The 19,276-nt window shown below is 38.4% G+C and overlaps 2 non-coding genes across 2 annotated transcripts; both read left to right on the top strand.

Annotated features, from left to right (window-relative positions):
- Window positions 1-15,455: 15,455 nt before the first annotated feature.
- On the top strand, window positions 15,456-15,527 carry trnah-gug (transfer RNA histidin (anticodon GUG)). The gene has a single exon. It is a non-coding gene; the product is annotated as a tRNA-His (tRNA).
- A 109-nt stretch (window positions 15,528-15,636) lies between these two features.
- trnar-acg (transfer RNA arginine (anticodon ACG)) lies at window positions 15,637-15,709 on the top strand. Its single transcript has one exon. It is a non-coding gene; the product is annotated as a tRNA-Arg (tRNA).
- The last annotated feature ends 3,567 nt before the right edge of the window (window positions 15,710-19,276 follow it).

Genomic DNA, 19,276 nt, shown 5'->3' with positions numbered 1-19,276 from the left:
GCTAAAGATGGTCAGGTGAACACCTCCACCTGGGAGCAGGAGCAGGTTGACTCTCCCCACAGTGATTCAGAGGAACAGTACGACTCTGAGGTAATTCTGTGTTTCAGACCTGATGTGTATCTACAGATGCTGCTATTCCCCTGAATGGGAGGCTGTAACATTTACTGTGTGAGTTTTAATGATTTATTGCTAATGTGTCTTGCAGGAGAGTGAGGAGAGTCTTAGCCAAGAGGAGATGGAGGTGCCCTTTACTTGGTACGCTTCTCTTCACAGTTTAATGGTATAAAGGAGTAATGTATGTTTAATACACTAAGCATGTAAATCTTTTGTTTCTTAGGGACCATCTTACAGAGAGAGGGGTAACTGATATCGGCCTGAAGCTGCATGCTCTCCGTGAGGCGTTCGCTGTGAGTAAAACCTTTGTTTAGCTGCTGTTTTTGCTCAGGGGAAGTTCACTCTGCTTTAACTTATATTATGTGCTGTCTTATATTCAGATTCATGAGTAATATGAGTAATTAAGGAATAATAATTAAAATAACAAGCATTAAAATCTAATTTTATAACAATCACAGCCTGCTAAAAAAAGGACATTCTTAGGATAAATATTAAAATAAAATGTACATAATGAAGAGGGCTCTGGGATATGCAGTAGTTGGACATTTGGCCCATGTCATACATCATCTGTGTATCTTTAGTAAAGTACTGGACATGCTGAGGCTTACATACTGCTTCATTTTAGGGTTTAAAATGAGTTTCCACATTAAAAAAACTGAAGCCAAAGTGATTATTTTGTTTGTTTGCTTTAACAGGATGCAGGTCGTGTACAGCTGGCCTACGAGGCTCTGATTCGTTTCCTGAAGACTCCTTCTTATCAGGACTCGATTGCAGCAGAGCTCTCCGGGTCCTATGTAAGCTTATAAATGCTTGTGTAACATGACAAATGTTTAAATCTACAAGATTTTGATGTGATAGAAAACAGGACTCCATTATGTAAAGCTAATTTCTTCTTGTAACTTTTCTCTTCTGTGCAGGTCTACCACTACAACTTCCTGGACATCTTTTTCGAGCTGCTTCTATTCGGCTATTTTACAAACAGCTCAATACCTGAGACAGTAAGAGTCTTATCAGGAGATTTAAAAGCCATGCTTGAATGTAGTTTCAGAACATGGTTTATTTTATCTCATTTTATTTTTCCATGTTGTTAACCCTGATATGACATGATATTAATGGAGCTTGTCGTCTTTCTTTCCTAAAGCTTAAGGGAGGATTCTTGGAGCGCCTGTTTGCGCTCATCAGCATGTGGGAGGTAGATGTGTGGAAGCCTGCAGCAAGGACCTACTTTAAAGTGTTTATTGTAAGTGTCTAATATCTTCTGATGCTGTGATCCACAAATTCTCAGTGTTGTATCCTAAACTCAGTGACACTATGTTGGATTGTGACAGTGATGATGTAATTTGTCTATAGGATCAGCTTACAGATCTCGCTGAAGTGCTGTTTACTCAGCCCCCGGAGTTCTACCAAGACCCAGCAGCCTTAGCCAGCAAACTGAGACCTTTCCTCAGACAGCGTGTCCAGAAGATGATGGACATTTTGTGGAAACTTATCATCCCTTATCAATGTATCCCTCTATCCTTGTCTATATAGATAACTGCTAATAGTAATTAGTATAAATAGTAGCTGCAAATAATATTGTTGTAAATAAACTTATAGTTGTATAGTGTTTATATAGTTTACTTTAATAAATGTTTTCATTTGCTCCTATTACCGTCTCATTCTGATTATTTTTAGTCATCAGTATGTCTATATAATTTTCCTTTAAAAAGCAACACAACACTAAATGAACTTTTCACTCATATACAAATCCTTTTTAAAGAACTTCAGAAACTTTGGTTTACTAAAATGTGAAAAATGACAAATAACATCCAACAAAATTCAGATATTTATAGTCTTGGAAGGTTTGTTTCCAAAATGTAGAAAAATCTGTAACATTTGGGGAATTGCACATTTACATTTAAGCATCCAGAGCACAGTTGTGTATAAAAAGTCTGAAATCTTGAGGTAAAAATCTGAAAATCTAAATTGTAGAGGACTAAAAATGTGGATTTACAGTTTACACCAAATCACACCACTGTAGCACATCATTTATAATGCAGTTACTCTGAACTCTCAAGGTTACTCTTTAAGAAGAAATATCAAAAGTTTCAAAAGTGGATTTTTAATTGAAATATACACACCTGATCCTGGTAGTCAGCAGCAGGTAGGGCAATGATAGTTGGAAATTAACATTATAAACCAAAATAGAGCACAACCTGAGAAAGTGCAGTATAAAACCAACAACTGTCAAGAGCTAGCTCATTATAATCGTCTACTATCAATGGCATCTGTATAGCTTTTAGACATGCAAGATCACCTTGAGATCACATTTCTTGGAGGACATTTTTGGTCCACTTCCTCATGCTGGCAGTTGGACCTTACTTCTCATTGCACAACAAAATATTGCAAATACCAACATTACACATAAACACATCATGAACCACGTCTAACGTCCATGTTTCTAGCAAGTTTGAGAAAGGAAAGCAGGTCAGAATGGTCAGTCGGGACAAATCATAACATCTGAACTTTTATAACTTTTACAACTTAGAGAACAAAATTTTCAGTTTTACTCAAATTAGGGTGATGCAAAAATGAGTACACCCCACTGAAAGTCTCTGGAGCAAAGGTAAATTTTAGACTACAAATGTCTAATATTTTTTGTTATATTTTTGTATATTTTTTGTTATATTTTTGTACCCTTAAATTGGGGTATTTTAGTATTTTTTGTTATATTCCTTCTTATTTTATTTATTACCTGTGCTTGTAGATACTGCTGGTGCCAGATTCCACAGCATACTTCAAAGCTCTTGTAGACTCCAAGCTTTGAAAGGTCTGAGCTGTTTTTGTATCGATAGGGCCTTACACAGTATTAGGCAAGTGGTTTTAATGTTATGGCTGATCGATGTACATCATATCATCTGAGACAGTTATTTGTCATCATGCCCAAACTTAGCAATACATTAAACACCACAAATTGGATGGCAAAATACACACATCCAATATGCGACCCTATGTCAATGCTTGTATGCGTTATTCTAAGATGCGGTCCCTTATGCAGAATAACGTGTGAGGTCCTTTGTGACTTCTCATTTGCTTTGGGTACGATCAGTCTTGAAGTGAGTTGGCACCATTCTCCAGTCCCTCATCTGGCCAAAAGTGTTACCTTTTGTTAAGGGAATGCAGCTGATGTCTTGCCCAAACTGGAGTATAAGAAAATAAATATAAAGTATATTAGAGCTTCCAGATACAGTGAAATGGCAATAAGTACACAAAGATTCTGCAAAAAATGTGAAAATTTACAATCTATATAATGTTTAATTTATATCTTATATCTATTATATCTTGTGTTTAATACTCAAAATGTGAATAACCTGCAGGATGCTGCGCTACTCCCAAAAGATGACTGGAAATTGTGGATAGTTTCCTGCAGTATCTGTCTTTCTCTTCCCTGAAATTCATATGATATTATAACAAAACTGTCTATAAACATGGGACCAGATTAGACAACGCTGACTAGCAGTTTTTAAAAAACACACCTTTCCAGCATTAAGTTCAGAAATGGCTGCCAGAATCTGTTGTCTGGGCCCGTCTGTTTTAATCCCCAGCTCCTGCAGATCTCCATCAGTCAGAGTCAAAAAGGCCTCCATGTCTACCTGTAAATAAAACAATACAGGTAATTTACAGAGATGAAAAAATCACATATGATTTGTGCACAATTTACTGAGTACAGCTCTAAGTCTACTTTGACAAGACTCTACAGGCTACAGGTGTAACTGCCATCTTCATGTTGCTTCACTGAAGTCCTATGTGGTCTGGGATTTGGTTGGGCCATTTAAGGACATTTAGAAAGTTGTTCCAAAGCCACTCCAGGGTTGTCTTGGATATATTCATGTTGTCGTTCTGAAAGGTTAAACCTTGTCTTAAAATCTGAGGCTGTGTCCACTGTGGAGCAAGTTTTCTTTAAGAACCTCTCTGTATTTCGGCTGCATTCACCCTTCCCTTAATTCTGACCCGTCTTTCCCCTCCTGCCACTGAGAAGTACTCCTGCCAACACCATGCTTCACAATAACAGTGGTATTGCCCAAATATTGAGCAGTGCTTATATTCAGCAGCAGTTTTCATTTAGCTATTCCAACATAAAGCTCTTACTGATGGAGAACTTCTGAGATGGCTGTACTTCCAGCAAGTTCTCCCTTTTCTGCAGAGGACTTCTAAAGCTGTTAAAGTTGTCAGTGGGCTTTTGTTTTCTCTCTGATCAAAGCCATTCTAACCTGGTTACTGAGTTTGGCTGGATATCCTGTTGATTCCAAACATTTTTCCACAATGATAGAACGCACTGTGCTTCTTGGAACATTCAACACCTTAGATATGGTTTATACCTTTACCCTGCTCTATGTCTTGACACAATTTGCTCAGGGTGGTCTATGTATTTTGTAGATAGATGTGTTCATTTCTGAATACCCTGTCTACGTTCATGGTCCACAACCATATTGGCTTTTGTATGTTAGAGACTGGTAAACTGCAATAGTGTGAATGAGAGTACATTCCTACACACCATAAAGTCTGATCATCTTTATTTGCACTGACCTTCATCAGTGATGCTGCCACTGCTGGAGCCACCACTACTTTTAGAACATGGTTGGGAAGAAGCAGAAGACAGGGTTTCACCAATTAGAGGCTTAGGAGTTGGGCATGGCGATGGAGTCAGGGTAGGGGATGTACTCTTAGATGTGGAGGAATTCCCAGACTGAGGTCTCTTTTTCAGATCAACCTTCTGTGGAGATTGTAGGCTAGTGTTAGGTTAGATTGATGGAAATGAACAATACTCATAAAATAATTATTTCAAATAATGGCTCTATAATTAATCGCTTGTTATAATACTACTTCAAATCAGATCAAATAAATAAATAATACAATGCAGATATTATATTTCTCTGATCCACCAGTGTGTCTCCACATCCTTATTTGACTAGAAAAAAGGCCATGATATATTTACACCACACTGTCTGGGAGCCAAAGTCAAAACATTGCATACAAACGACTGGCTTACAGGGAAATCTGGTGACCAGCTAGAAGGAAAGATGCTTCCCTTCTTCATAATCTTCATGAATGTGTCCTTTGAGTGGTACAAACCATGGACTGGCTGCATTCATATTCTATTCAATTCAAGTCAATTCATTTTTATTTGTATAGACACCAGAGATGATTTGATGATACCGGAGAGTGTGATTATAAATTATTCTAAACACCGAAGAGTGCGATATGAACAATGTCCTTTCTGCAGTTATGTACAGTCTACAGTGTGATGTAGAATGTTAGTGTATGTGTTAATTAGGAGGTTGTTGTCGTCCTCAAAGTCCACATAGGGCTGGCAGCGTTGCCTTGATATACCCAAATCCTCATGAAGCAGAATCCAGAGCTGGTCCATCTCTGGATGCCTCAGGATCCTCGCAGGGTTGGCCTCTGTCTACTGGAGCTGGCACAATCTCCAGATGCCTCGGGTAGAAAAAGGAACAGGTGGAAAGGAATTAGCATTCATAATATTAGCAGAACTAGATGATAATGTGCATTTGATCAGATGTACTGCAGTACAAGGTTATTGGGTGTGTTATGTGTATGCCAGGCTAAAGAGATATGTCTTTAATCTACTTGTAAACTGGGAGAATGTGTCTGAGCCCTGAACACTGTCAGGAAGACTATTCCAAAATTTGGGAGCTAAATATGAAAAAGCTCTACCTCCTTTTGTAGACTGTAATATTCTGGGAACTACCAGAAGTCCGGAGTTTTGTGATCTTGAAGAGCGTGGTGGATTGTAGCGTGTCAGAAGACTGGTTAGATACGTGGGAGCTAAACCATTTAGAGCCTTGTATGTAAGTACTGCTAGTTTATAATCAATTCTAGACTTAACAGGTGCAGGGATAATAAAATTGGGGTTATATGATCATATTTTCTTGATCTGGTCAGAACTCTGGCGGCTGCATTCTGGACTAACTGTAGCTTGTTTATTGAAGATGCAGGACAACCACCTAGTAATGCATTACAGTAGTCCAGTCTGGAGGTCATGAATGCATGAACTAGCTTTTCTGCATCAGATACAGATAAAATGTTCCTAAGCTTGGCAATATTTCTAAGGTGGAAGGCTGTTTTAGTAATACTGGAAATATGATTTTTAAAGGACAAGTTGCTGTCTAATATTACACCCAGGTCTTTCACTGCTGAGCTAGCCATAACACCTTCTAAATGCAAGCTGAATTCTAATGGAGGGTAATGTACCTTCAAACAGGCTCCTTCAGTGTGAGTTGTTTTATTATGGTTTGACATAATAGGCTTGCTTAGTCATATCCATGGTCTCTGCTATTTGTGTCCCTAAATTAGTGTTACAGTGAATGAGTGCAAAGGTTACTGTGGAGATAGAAGAGAGAAAGGAGAAATGTGAAAAGAACTCCGCACAAGTCTCATGTTTACTCTCCCCATCTGGGAAGCATCCGATCTTGAATGGGGAAAAAAACATGTATTGTGGAGCTGCATCTGTAATATGTATATAAAATGGGACATTAGGTGATATATTGCAGAAAGTATTCAAAACTGTTTCCTTGTTTTTTGATAGGTTACACTCTTATTCTGAAATTAAATAAATTCTCCAAAAAACACCATAACAAAAAGTATAAGTATATGTTTTGTAACTGTTTGACGTTTCTCTCCATTCCTCCTCCCAGTCCCTGCTATGTACAAACATCCCACTGTGTTATTAGGGGTTGCAACCCGGCCAGATGATGAGCAGTCCCTTGTTTCCTCCAGAGGTATGAATATCAGTACCTATAAATGTCATCTACACCTCTATTAGTTCAGTAGTAGCTGCTGAGAATGTGCTCCTTGTAAGGTTGTGACTGAAATGTTGTGTGGTCTGTGTCTTATTACTTTACATGTTTATATTTGCAGCCTGGCTAGCTAAGCATTTAACTAACTGGTTCATGTGAGTTTTCCTTCACATCAGGAGAATTGTATATAAAGACAAATAGGGTTATAACCAACTGATCCATTTTCATTTTTATAAAACTAAATGCAAAATTTTTACTTATTTTTATAAACTGGTAGCCTATAAACTTTACGGTTGATATGAGGTGTGAGATGATGTGTTCAAAATGTCATGTGTGAGTGACTTTCCTGTTCCCAGTATCTTAAATTCTAAGCGTGAATAGAGTGTTGTTGCTTGTAGATTGAACTAAATGTAAAAGAAGACATGATAGAAGACTGGTGATAAACCAAGCTAAACATTAGTTGATGAATGGATGAATAGTTTGTAGCTGCCTTTAGCACTATAGGTGTTCAGAGAACTGTGACATTTGCATGAAAGTAATATGATTAAAAAATAAAAGTATAAAGTCATATCCATTTTTTCATCAAATAGTTGTTTTAGTGCAATGAACAAAGCAGACATGTACACTAATACATTTACAGATATACAAGTCACTGAATTATGTCTAAAGTCAGGATATTAGTCATATTCAAAAAATGATCAGTTAATTACTTTGAAGACAAATATGATACTAATGACCCTAATTGCTAATTTCTCATTTTTACATCAGATGTCAGAACTTTTAGCTGAAAAGTATTAAAATATATCAATGGTTGTCAATATGTCAGTGTCAATTGGACTATCAGTGTCATGGTGCAAAATGCAAACAAATTCTTGTGTGATACTTTTAATTAAAGAGTGTAGCCAGTATTTCATGAATGAATGAATGAACTCATTTCTTTAGCTTCCTGTTAAACTCATATCTGTATCATAAATGGCAAATGGAATGAACAGTGACTTTTCTGCCTGGTGCATTGTTCAGACTCGGTGGAATTTGATGCCCATCACTGTGTTGTGGCCTCGAGTGTCAAGTTTTAAATGGTGACTGGATGTTGGAGGATTATTGAGCATTCTGCAGCTGTCAATGACTGGCTTACCATTATAATATAAAGGTACAGTGCATTCAGAAAGTAAACAGACCCCTTGATTTTTCACTCATTTTATAACATTACAGTCATACTCTAAAATGGATTGAACTCATAAACAGGTTTTCATGAGGTTTTGGAATAACACATTTCAGTAGATAATTTAATTAAAGAAAGTTAATTATCTGTGGTGCTAAAATTATAGCTTAGGTACATGTGATTTCCACTGATCACACTTGAGATTTTTCTAAAACTTCATTAACAGTCATAACAAAAACACATCATAGTTTGTAGACCTAAGAGGCAAGATTCTGCTGAGGCACAGATCTGGGTATTTTCATCATCTTTGAAGGTCCCTGTGACTTAAATACACAAACCTAAACAAAGCACAGGAGACACCTATTAGACATAATGACAGAGACCGGACACCAACAAAAAGGCAGTGGGGGCCTCTAGTGACCAGAAAACAGTCCACAACCCTGACAGGAAACCAGTAGATATCAGTTTATATTCCTTTTTCATCATAAAATGGATGTAATAAAGCGTCCAAAAGTCATAATGGACAAATCAATGTGTATAAATTACATATAATGTAACGTAATGTAATGTAATGTAATGTTTAAATGCAGTGATGTAAAGAAATACTGAATATATAGAACTACTGTAATGCTGAAGCTTTCTGTAAGGAGAATGTTTACCATATAGGGAGGGAGACTCCAATAACACTATGAAACTTTCATTTATTTCAGTCATTTTTATTCTTTCTTTCTTTTTTGCTTAATCTGTTTATTGAACCTTTATAATAATAAAAGGATAAAGATACAGGAGAATAGAAACAACATATTTTCCCCACACTCAGAGTTATACAAACCAAAAAAACCTCAATACATAATTATAAAGTGTATGTCAATTATGTACAGAAGAAAGTTTGAATCACAATCATTTATATCAGCAAACAAAACATTAATATAAATTATGTATACACAGTGCACATACTTGTACTCAATACACTTTTGATCAAGATCAAGCCACAATTATAAGGACATCCTAATGATTAGACTGACCAACTATAGAAGAAGAATTCACATAATCAGAAAATATTAATAATTAATGGATCCAGGACAGGGATATAGGACTACAATTAATAGGTGAAACCAGTGGCAAACGTTGGAGGCTAAAATGGTTTCGAAACTGGGAGCATATTTGTAATAATTGGACAATCGGACAATGGAATTACTTTTAGGAAAACGTGAGACGGCAGTAAGAGGACCACACAGTAGTGCAGAGTTAGAGAGTGGAAAGGAAACAGTACTGCAAGTGGAACTGTGCACAGATTAAAAGAGAGAAAAGGTGGAAATAGGAAACTGTAAGTGATGACATCATGAATTATGATCTGTCTACCAAGAAAGTTTTAATGATGATTTAATATTTTATATAATTATTATAAGTGCCCACTTCTTTCAGATTAGGTTGTAGGGAGTTGGAGGTTCATATTCATACGGTAACTACATGGAGCATCAAATGGGCTGAGAATAAACAAGTCTTCATTCCAAACAAGTACTACATTACCAGAGATTATTGTTTACTTTATCCTCTCTGGTGCGCTCATCAATAAATCCAGACTATGAATTTTTTTGGTTTGAAAGTAAATCTACTTCCTGTTGGACATCCATACCATCCCTAAGCACAACACATAAAGAACATTATTGCCAGAAGTGAACTATGAATTTATCCTTTGAAGACTGCATGTCCTTTTTTTATCAGTTTAATTTTAAGCTATTTGTAGCGTATTAAAGATCATTTAAAAAGTATATAAAAACAAATATAAAGACAAATATGTTGACATAATCTTTGATGTGTATGTATTAAAAACTGTAGAGCTATGGTGGTATGTGACGTGAGGTGTGTGTGCTTGTGTACACGCTATGAGGTGCATCATGTTCATAGAGTCTGTTAATAAACTTCAGTTTGTTATAACGTGGTTCTTCCTCAGCTCAGAAATTCCAGGTGTCCGCCCAGTGACAACAATTTGGCAACGAAGCACCAGGCTGAAAAGCGATCGTTAACGAGAGAGAGAGATGATGGCGGTGTTCAGCACAGAATCGGGCCTGTGTTTTGTAGAGGCTATGAAGAGCACTTCGCACAATAAGCCAGCGGAATCGAAGAAAGCAAACAACACACAACACTTTTTCTGTCTATGGTAGGTGCAAAGACTATTTCATTCCTCACAGATTTATTGGCACCAAAAAGACCGTCTGAAACACTACTAGCTGACATTTTGAAAACACTCAGAGTTTCATCTATGAACTGATCACTTGACCAACATGCTGCAATCACCTTTGTGAATTAACTTGAACATGTACAATTAAAATCACATCTTGAGCTTCACTTGTTATCAGTTTATTTGGCATTACAACAACACCAGATCATTAGTTCTACAGATTTAACAGGTTTAGACTGTTGGCTAGAAAGTATTTGCTTGTGAGAGGAAAACAGTGGAATTACTTCTGAACACCAAAGTTCCAGCAGATGGAGAATTTCTACAGTGTAATTATATGAGAAATAAATGAGAAATGCTTATGATGTGTTTTTATTTTTTTTATGACACTGGAGACACGGATACTGAACAAAAAAAATAATTTATTAACTATTTATAACTATTTACAAGCAATGACGAACTTTAAACTTATTACAGATATTAACATATTTTATACCACAACAAAATGCTTGAATCTAATTGAAATGTGTGCATTATTTTAAAACATTTTAGTACGATCACTTTAGCATTATTTTAATAGCATTTATTATACGTTAATATTAATAATAATTATTTCTAAAATAAATACGTGTATGCCAGACATAATCTGAGACGATGAATGAATTTAAAAACTGATTGTTGTTTAATAAAGTGATTCTTAAAAAGGTTGATGTGACATTTTTATGAAATGCTTACTGTATGTAACATTAATGTTTAATAAATGAAACATTGCTATCATTGGGAAATCGCTGTGGTATAAATATCTTAATAAACTCTAAACTTGGGGGTGGGGGTGTTTAGGGGGTTTAGAAGGGAATGGGGGGGATTCGGGGGGTGGGAGTACACTACATTTTTATAACTTATTGAAAAATATCTTAATCTTAAAAATGTAATATTTACATATTTACAGAAATGAATAAATCAACAACAATGCAAATTATATTAATATAATTATATTATTAATGTAAATTAGACTAATACACAGGAAATAAATGAACATTAATAATCTAAAGATCCTATACATTTAACATAAACTAAATGTAAAAACCAGCAGACATTTTCTACAATTCTACAATCATTAAAATGGTTTACATTTATAGATTATGATAGAGATGAGACTAATGCTGAAATCTAGGGGTGAAATACTTACCACACATACTTACCACAGATACATACCTTACATCATGAATACGAGGTGATGAACATGAGGTGAAGACTGAGCTTTTTAAAGTTACATCTCGTTCACAAAAATACTAACTACCCAAGTGGGGACTAGGACAGGCGTCCTGATGAACTCCACCTCCCCATCAGGCTCCACAGGATGCCGTCTACTCAGAGGGGCTTCTTGATTGCCATCCTCTTCGTCCCACCTCCTCCTTATGCCCTGGCGTGGGACAGGAGTTATCACTGTGGCAGGAGCATAGTACATACCAGCCACAATGCTGTGGATGTCGATATTGTCGATATTGTCGAGGAAATTTCACGACTGGATTTGTTGCACAGGTGGCATCCTATCACAGTTCCACGCTGGAATTCACTGAGCTCCTGAGAGCGACCCATTCTTTCACAAATGTTTGTAAAAACAGTCTGCATGCCTAGGTGCTTGATTTTATACACCTGTGGCCATGGAAGTGATTGGAACACCTGATTCTGATTATTTGGATGGGTGAGCGAATACTTTTGGCAATATAGTGTATATAAAAATAAATAAATAAATTTCATTCATGGATCTAGTGAAGACCACACCTCTATGGGTCAGGGCTGCAGGGCTCTTTTGGCAGCAAAAGGAGGACTAACAATATTAGACAGGTGGTCATAATGTAATGGCTTAAAAGTTTATGCATGTGTATACACCACTGTTCAAAAGTTTTAGAACACCCCAATTTTTCCAGTTTTTTATTGAAAATTATTCAGTTTAATGTCTCATTGCACTCTGAAATGAAAGCATAGTACAAATAAGCAACTGGAGTTAAAAAAGAAATCATGGAATCAATTTCTAGACCAAAATGTATTCTAAACTTTTGACTCATCGAAGTAGCCACCTTTGGCAGATATAACAGCTGAACACACTCGTGGCATTCTTTCTACAATAGAAATCAAATATTCTTCAGAAAGTTCTTCCCAAATCTGTTGCAGAAGTTTCCATAAATGTGTGGCACTTGGTTGCTTTGCTTTCACTCTTCTGTCCAGTTCATCCCAAACCAGCTCCATGGGGTTTAAGTCTGGAGACTGTGCTGGCCACTCCATGTTTTCAAGCTTACCATCTTGTTCTTTTTTCCTGAGGTAGTTCTGGCATAGCTTGGACTTATGTTTTGGGTCATTATCTTGCTGTAGGATGAACCCCTGACCAACTAGGTGCATACCAGAGGGTATTGCATGGCGCTGCAGAATTCTGTGGTAGCCATTTTGGTTCAGGGTGCCTCTCACTCTGTACAAGTCACCGACCCTGGATCCAGCAAAACAGCCCCAGACCATCACACTTCCTCCTCCATGTTTGACAGTTGATGCCACACACTGTGGAACCATCCTTTCGCCTACTCGACGGCGTACAAAGATCCTGCATGATGAACTGAAGATTTCAAATTTTGATTCATCAGTCCATAATACCTTCTTCCAGTCTTCAGTAGTCCAATGGCGGCGTTTCATGGCCCAGGCAAGCCTCTTTGTCTTATTCTGACGTCTTAGTAATGGCTTTCTTGCTGCAACTCGTCCTGTCAAACCTGCAGCTCAAAGTCTTCTCTTCACAGTTGAAACTGAGACTTGCTTACTACGACCACTATCAAGCTGTGCTTGAAGCTGTTGTCCTGGGAGCTGCCTATCACGCAAGCTGTTCACTCTCAGAAATTTGTCCTCTGATTCAGTTGTGGCTTTGGGTCTGCCAGACCTCTTCCTGTCAGAGTTTGCCCCAGTTTCTGAGTGCCTTTTGATGGTGAAGGAAACTGTACTCACTGACACCTTGACTTTCTTTGCAATTTCTCTGTAGGAAAGACCTACATTTTTAAGTGTTATGATGGTCTGTCTCTCTTCCGTTGTTAATTGCCTTTTTCTCGCCATTTTTGTAGCGACACGCTACTTTCTGCAGTACAATACTGTTCAACTGATGCTCACGAGGGTATGGTACCACAGTGTGTTCCAACACTGCTTTTATGCAGACAGAGGGGGTTGTAAGTAATCCAGAAAAGTTGGAACACCTGGAGGAATTAGTAGCACCAGCTTTCAAGGCTTGATCAACCTCCATTGCTGCAGAACAGCTTTAAATTGTTAACCATTTTGTGTTCCCTGAAAAAGGCCTTTTTGTATAATTCTGAAATGTACATTATTTTTCAGTTTTGGGGAACCTTACCTTTTTTTTAACCTCTGGCAGTTCACCACTTACCTTTGTACCATTTCAAGCTATTCATTGGACTTGAACGACTTGAATTGCAATAAATAACTGGAAAAATTGGGGTGTTCTAAAACTTTTGACCGGTAGTGTATGTGTGTGTGTATATACACACTTTACTGTGCAAACAGTGTGTATGTGTAAAAATAAGAATTAATAAGAAAGAAAAGCTCAGATATTTAGAGACAGACCTTTTTTATTTATATATCTATTATATAAGTCAGTATGAGTGAGAGTGAGGGGAATCACCTAGTCCCACCCCCTGTGAGGAGTCCATCCCCTCTGTACACCATCATGGCACCTGTTAGGGGGTGGGATTAGACAGCAAGTAAACAATTTTGTCCTCAAAGCTGATGTGTTAGATGCAGAAAAAATGGGCGAGCTTATGGAGAAGGGCCAAATTGTGATGGCTATACGACTGGATCAGAGCATCTCCAAAACTGCAGTTGTTGGGGCATGTTCCCAGTCTGCAGTAGTCAGTATCTATCAAAAGTGGTCCAATGAAGGAACATAGGGTTATGGCAGCGACTGAGGGCAGGACTAGTGAGAAAACTTGAACACATTCAAAGGGGGCTGAACACAAATGCAGATAACCAGATCACAGTTCTGGAGAAATGTTTACTTATCTTTAATTAGATAATAATGCAGGTCAAATAATCCACAAAACAAATCCAACAAGTCAGCTCAAAAGACTTGACAGTAGTTCCAAAGAATAAATCCCCAAAATCCACAAGGTTAATCCAAAAGCATACAAAAGGTTCACAGGAGTCTAATCAAAAAACAAAGTCAATACTTCCAAAAAGTCATTCTAATTAGTCCACAAAATAAATCCATAAGGCGTTCAAAAGAGCACTTGTCAATCAATCAAAACAAAGAACTATACCAGATGCACAAAGTCTTTTAAGGACAAGGCCATAAACCAGAGCACACGGCTGACCTAGACTTAATCAAGGTACAGGAAACACTAAGCAAAGTATTTGTGGAGGAAAAGGGTGACTTAAATACACAAACCTAAACAAAGCACAGGAGACACCTATTAGACATAATGACAGAGACTGGACACCAACAAAAAGACAGTGGGGGCCTCTAGTGACCAGAAAACAGTCCACAACCCTGACAGGAAACCAGTAGATATCAGTTTATATCTTGCTCTGTTCATGTTACAATTAGTTGCATATCTTACCTGTATATTTCAGTCTAGTTGTGTTGATATTTAACATGATCAGAAAATGACAGATGATTTTCAAAGTCTTTTCCTGTTTCATCATAAAATGGACATAATAAAGCATCCAAGAGTCAGAATGGACAAACCCATGTGTATAAATCACACCAAAATATGGATTTGAATTAAAACACTTAAGAGAAACATTATTTCAGACTTTTGCATAACAGCTGGATAGACTTTTATTTGATAATTATGTGCAGTATTGAGATTAAAATTTATACTTGATTTGGATTGGTCAGAAGGTGTTCAGCATGGACCTGATAGCAGTTCAGGTTTCAAATCAAATCTCTCTTTTTTAAAGAATGTCCTCTTTCTGATTATATATATACAGTTATACAAACCAAAAAATAGTGTATGTCAAATATGTACAGAAGAAACTGAATTTGAGTTTAGAGACTAACTAACTAACTAACTAACTAACTAAATATAATCACAATCGTTTACATCAGCAAACAAAACATTAATATAAATTATGTATACACAGGCCAGAGGGGCTCCAGAACGCATATCACAACATGTAGCAGCTCCTTTTACCAGCTGGTCCAGGTGCATGGGATGCCGTGATCGTATAGTGGTTAGTACTCTGCGTTGTGGCCGCAGCAACCCCGGTTCGAATCCGGGTCACGGCATTGGCTTTTCCACATCACCGTTGAACGCTAGGCATGGCTTTTGACCGCTGGCTGTTTGTCACTTGAAAAGCATAAAAAGGTAGGACCCCGCTCCCCTTAAAACTCACATGGGCCAGTGGCGCAATGGATAACGCGTCTGACTACGGATCAGAAGATTCTAGGTTCCACTCCTGGCTGGCTCGGCTGCCTGTTAAGAGCCCAGAGGTGTGCCACAAACTCCAGCTGCTGAATTGCTGGCAGAGTAACACCTCCCACAATCCCTGAAATGCGGAGAGTCCTGTACTGGGAGGTATGCTGGTTTTCTGCACCAGGAACACCAGCCCACGCTCTGTCTAGCAGCTGATCTTCCGCTGGATTGCCAGCTCGAGTAGCTGGATATTCGGTCAGTGCTGGCCGATTTTGTGCTCTGCAATGCAAGGTTCCCATGCAAAGCTCTGGATGATACCGCGCTGGAGCTCAAACTGCTTGGTGGTCGAGTAAAATGCCGATCTCAACTCTCCTGGGGCGCCCTCCCATATGGTCTAGCGGTCAGGATTCCTGGTTTTCACCTAGGTGGCCCGGGTTTGACTCCCAGTATGGGAACGTGACTTTATTGGATTGCCCGCAGAGCTGGCAAGGAGTTCACCAAATCGCTGAGTTAATAACGGCTGGGAACGCTTCCTCAACGGAAACCAAAAACGATCACTGATTGCAGCCAGCAGCATGTTGGTGTTGTGTTCATTTCGATTCACAGCGCAAAACGTTACATAACTGATTTGTCATCACTTATTTATTTGTAGGCTCCCCCTAAGGCTCCCATGGGCCAGTGGTGCTACCTGAAGAACGATAGTCTGGGTCAGCCGGCCAATCACAGCTCACCCGGGAAATCTTTCTCGCCCAATCACATCGGCCCGTTACATCTTTCGTCCCCAATCCCTGCGCTGAAAAGATGGACAGACAATGATGGCCGCGCCCATAGCGAGCCAATCGAATCTCTCGCAATTTTATCGTTCTCCGCTAATCGCAACAATGGCCCGCCCACGGCAATCGATGGATCTTATGATGTGTCATTCAAGTCAAATGTATTCGCATAATTACAGTGTCATCCATCAATCTAACCTAACACTAGCCTACAATCTCCACAGAAGGTTGATCTGAAAAAGAGACCTCAGTCTGGGAATTCCTCCACATCTAAGAGTACATCCCCTACCCTGACTCCATCGCCATCCCCAACTCCTAAGCCTCTAATTGGTGAAACCCTGTCTTCTGCTTCTTCCCAACCATGTTCTAAAAGTAGTGGTGGCTCCAGCAGTGGCAGCATCACTGATGAAGGTCAGTGCAAATAAAGATGATCAGACTTTATGGTGTGTAGGAATGTACTCTCATTCACACTATTGCAGTTATACAGTAGACATACTGATGACTAAAAATAATCAGAATAAGACGGTAATAGGAACAAATGAAAACATTTATTAAAGTAAACTATATAAACACTATACAACTATAAGTTTATTTACAACAATATTATTTGCAGCTACTATTTATACTAATTACTATTAGAATAAGAATGTCCTTTTTTAGCAGGCTGTGATTGTTATAAAATTAGCTTTTGATGCTTGTTATTTTAATTATTATTCCTTAATTACTCATTACCACATTTGTTTGACAACTACATCATTTTCAAGCCCAGTAACTGAAAGTGTTTTGCACAAGGAAACAGTCTATCATCATTCTGAAGTCACCTGGTTGTTAACTGCTGCCAGACGCATCACAATCTTCTTCCCCATAACGAACAAGAAGTTGATTGTGGATGCAGGTAAGATGAATCTGAATATAAGACAGCACATAATATAAGTTAAAGCAGAGTGAACTTCCCCTGAACAAAAACAGCAGCTAAACAAAGGTTTTACTCACAGCGAACGCCTCACGGAGAGCATGCAGCTTCAGGCCGATATCAGTTACCCCTCTCTCTGTAAGATGGTCCCTAAGAAACAAAAGATTTACATGCTTAGTGTATTAAACATACATTACTCCTTTATACCATTAAACTGTGAAGAGAAGCGTACCAAGTAAAGGGCACCTCCATCTCCTCTTGGCTAAGGCTCTCCTCACTCTCCTGCAAGACACATTAGCAATAAATCATTAAAACTCACACAGTAAATGTTACAGCCTCCCATTCAGGGGAATAGCAGCATCTGTAGATACACATCAGGTCTGAAACACAGAATTACCTCAGAGTCGTACTGTTCCTCTGAATCACTGTGGGGAGAGTCGACCTGCTCCTGCTCCCAGGTGGAGGTGTTCACCTGACCATCTTTAGCCACATGCAGGAACGTGCAGGACACCTTTTTAAAGGTTTGCTGTTAAATTAAAAAATATATAAAAATGAACACTGCAGACCCATATGTGTACAAAATTCCAAGAGTTACTATCTACAATAAAGACTTCATGACATTGCAATAAATTTACCACATAATCCTCAAGTGGCTCCATGATGGTTTCCACCCGGTTACAGGAAAGGAGCTCTGTAACCTTCCCATATTCAGCCTTAAGAGAACAATTTGAAGTGAACACAATTAGTCACTGCAACTAACAAAAGTTTTGTGACGCCACAACAGATAATCCCTCACCTGTATGACAGTGAAATGGTCCTCGATGGTGGTCTGATAAGGGAATCCCTGCAAATGACAATTAGCTGAAACTCAAGATCTACTTCTCAAAAGTGTTCATCTAATAATCATTAATATCAATTCTGGTCGAAGTAGCGCGTCTTGGTGGTTTTAAACCAGCAAAAACCACTCTCAGGACCCCTTATCATCCCGAGGAAGTATCCCTTAACGTCCACTGCCTAGAAATAGAGAAACTAAACATTAGAACTTGTAAAGAAGGATGTGTGTGTGTTTGTATCTCAGCTGTAGCACTGTACAATACCCCAGACAGGAAGGTAAAGGTGCGTGCAGAGAGGAACTGGATATTTCGGCAGGTGCTGATCAGCTCACCAGCATCGAGCGTCTGTGAAATGAAGAGCATGATGAACATAACTGCTTCCTATCACAGCCATTTTATAATAACACAAGTAACATTCTCTCACTTTCTTTACAGTCAAAACAACCCTGTGAAATACAGTGATCAGCTTTAGTAAATAAAGGAAAGGTTTGGTTACCAGAAGGACGGGTGAAGATTCCTGGTCATGTTCGTTTGGCAACAGCTGTAGGTTTGGCTCAATGACCTTAAAACACACAAACACAATTAGTAACTGCAATTAACACAATTTAGTGATGACACAATGAACAAGCCCTTACCTGAATGCCAGGGAAACTGTCCTCACAGTTGTTATGAAAAGGGAATCCCTGCAAACGACAATTAGATGAAACTCAAGATCTACAACCGCATTTCATTTAAGTTCTCTTTTAATAATCGTTAAAGTGGAATCTCTTCATGAGAGTAATAAATACCGTGATTACCTCGAGAGTCCAGCAGTGTGCGGTTTCAAGCCAGCAGAGCTCTGGACCCCTTAACAACGTGAGGATGTCTCTCCTAAGGTCCACTTGCTAGAAATAAAGAAACCAAACTAAACATTAGAACTTGTAAAGAAGGATGTGTGTGTGTTTGTATCTCAGCTGCAGCACTGTACAATACCCCAGACTGGGAGTTGGAGGAGTCTGCAGTGTTGTACTCAACATTACAGCCGGTGCTGTTCAGCTCACCAGCACTGAGGGGCTGTGAAAAGTAGAAGATGAGGATCATCAGTGTTTTTTATCATAGCAGTT

The sequence above is a fragment of the Hemibagrus wyckioides genome, unplaced genomic scaffold, assembly GCF_019097595.1.
Source record: "Hemibagrus wyckioides isolate EC202008001 unplaced genomic scaffold, SWU_Hwy_1.0 Contig19, whole genome shotgun sequence".
NCBI lineage: Eukaryota > Metazoa > Chordata > Actinopteri > Siluriformes > Bagridae > Hemibagrus > Hemibagrus wyckioides.
The sequence above is the reverse complement of the archived record's forward strand: the minus strand, read 5'-3'. Positions and strand labels throughout refer to the sequence as shown.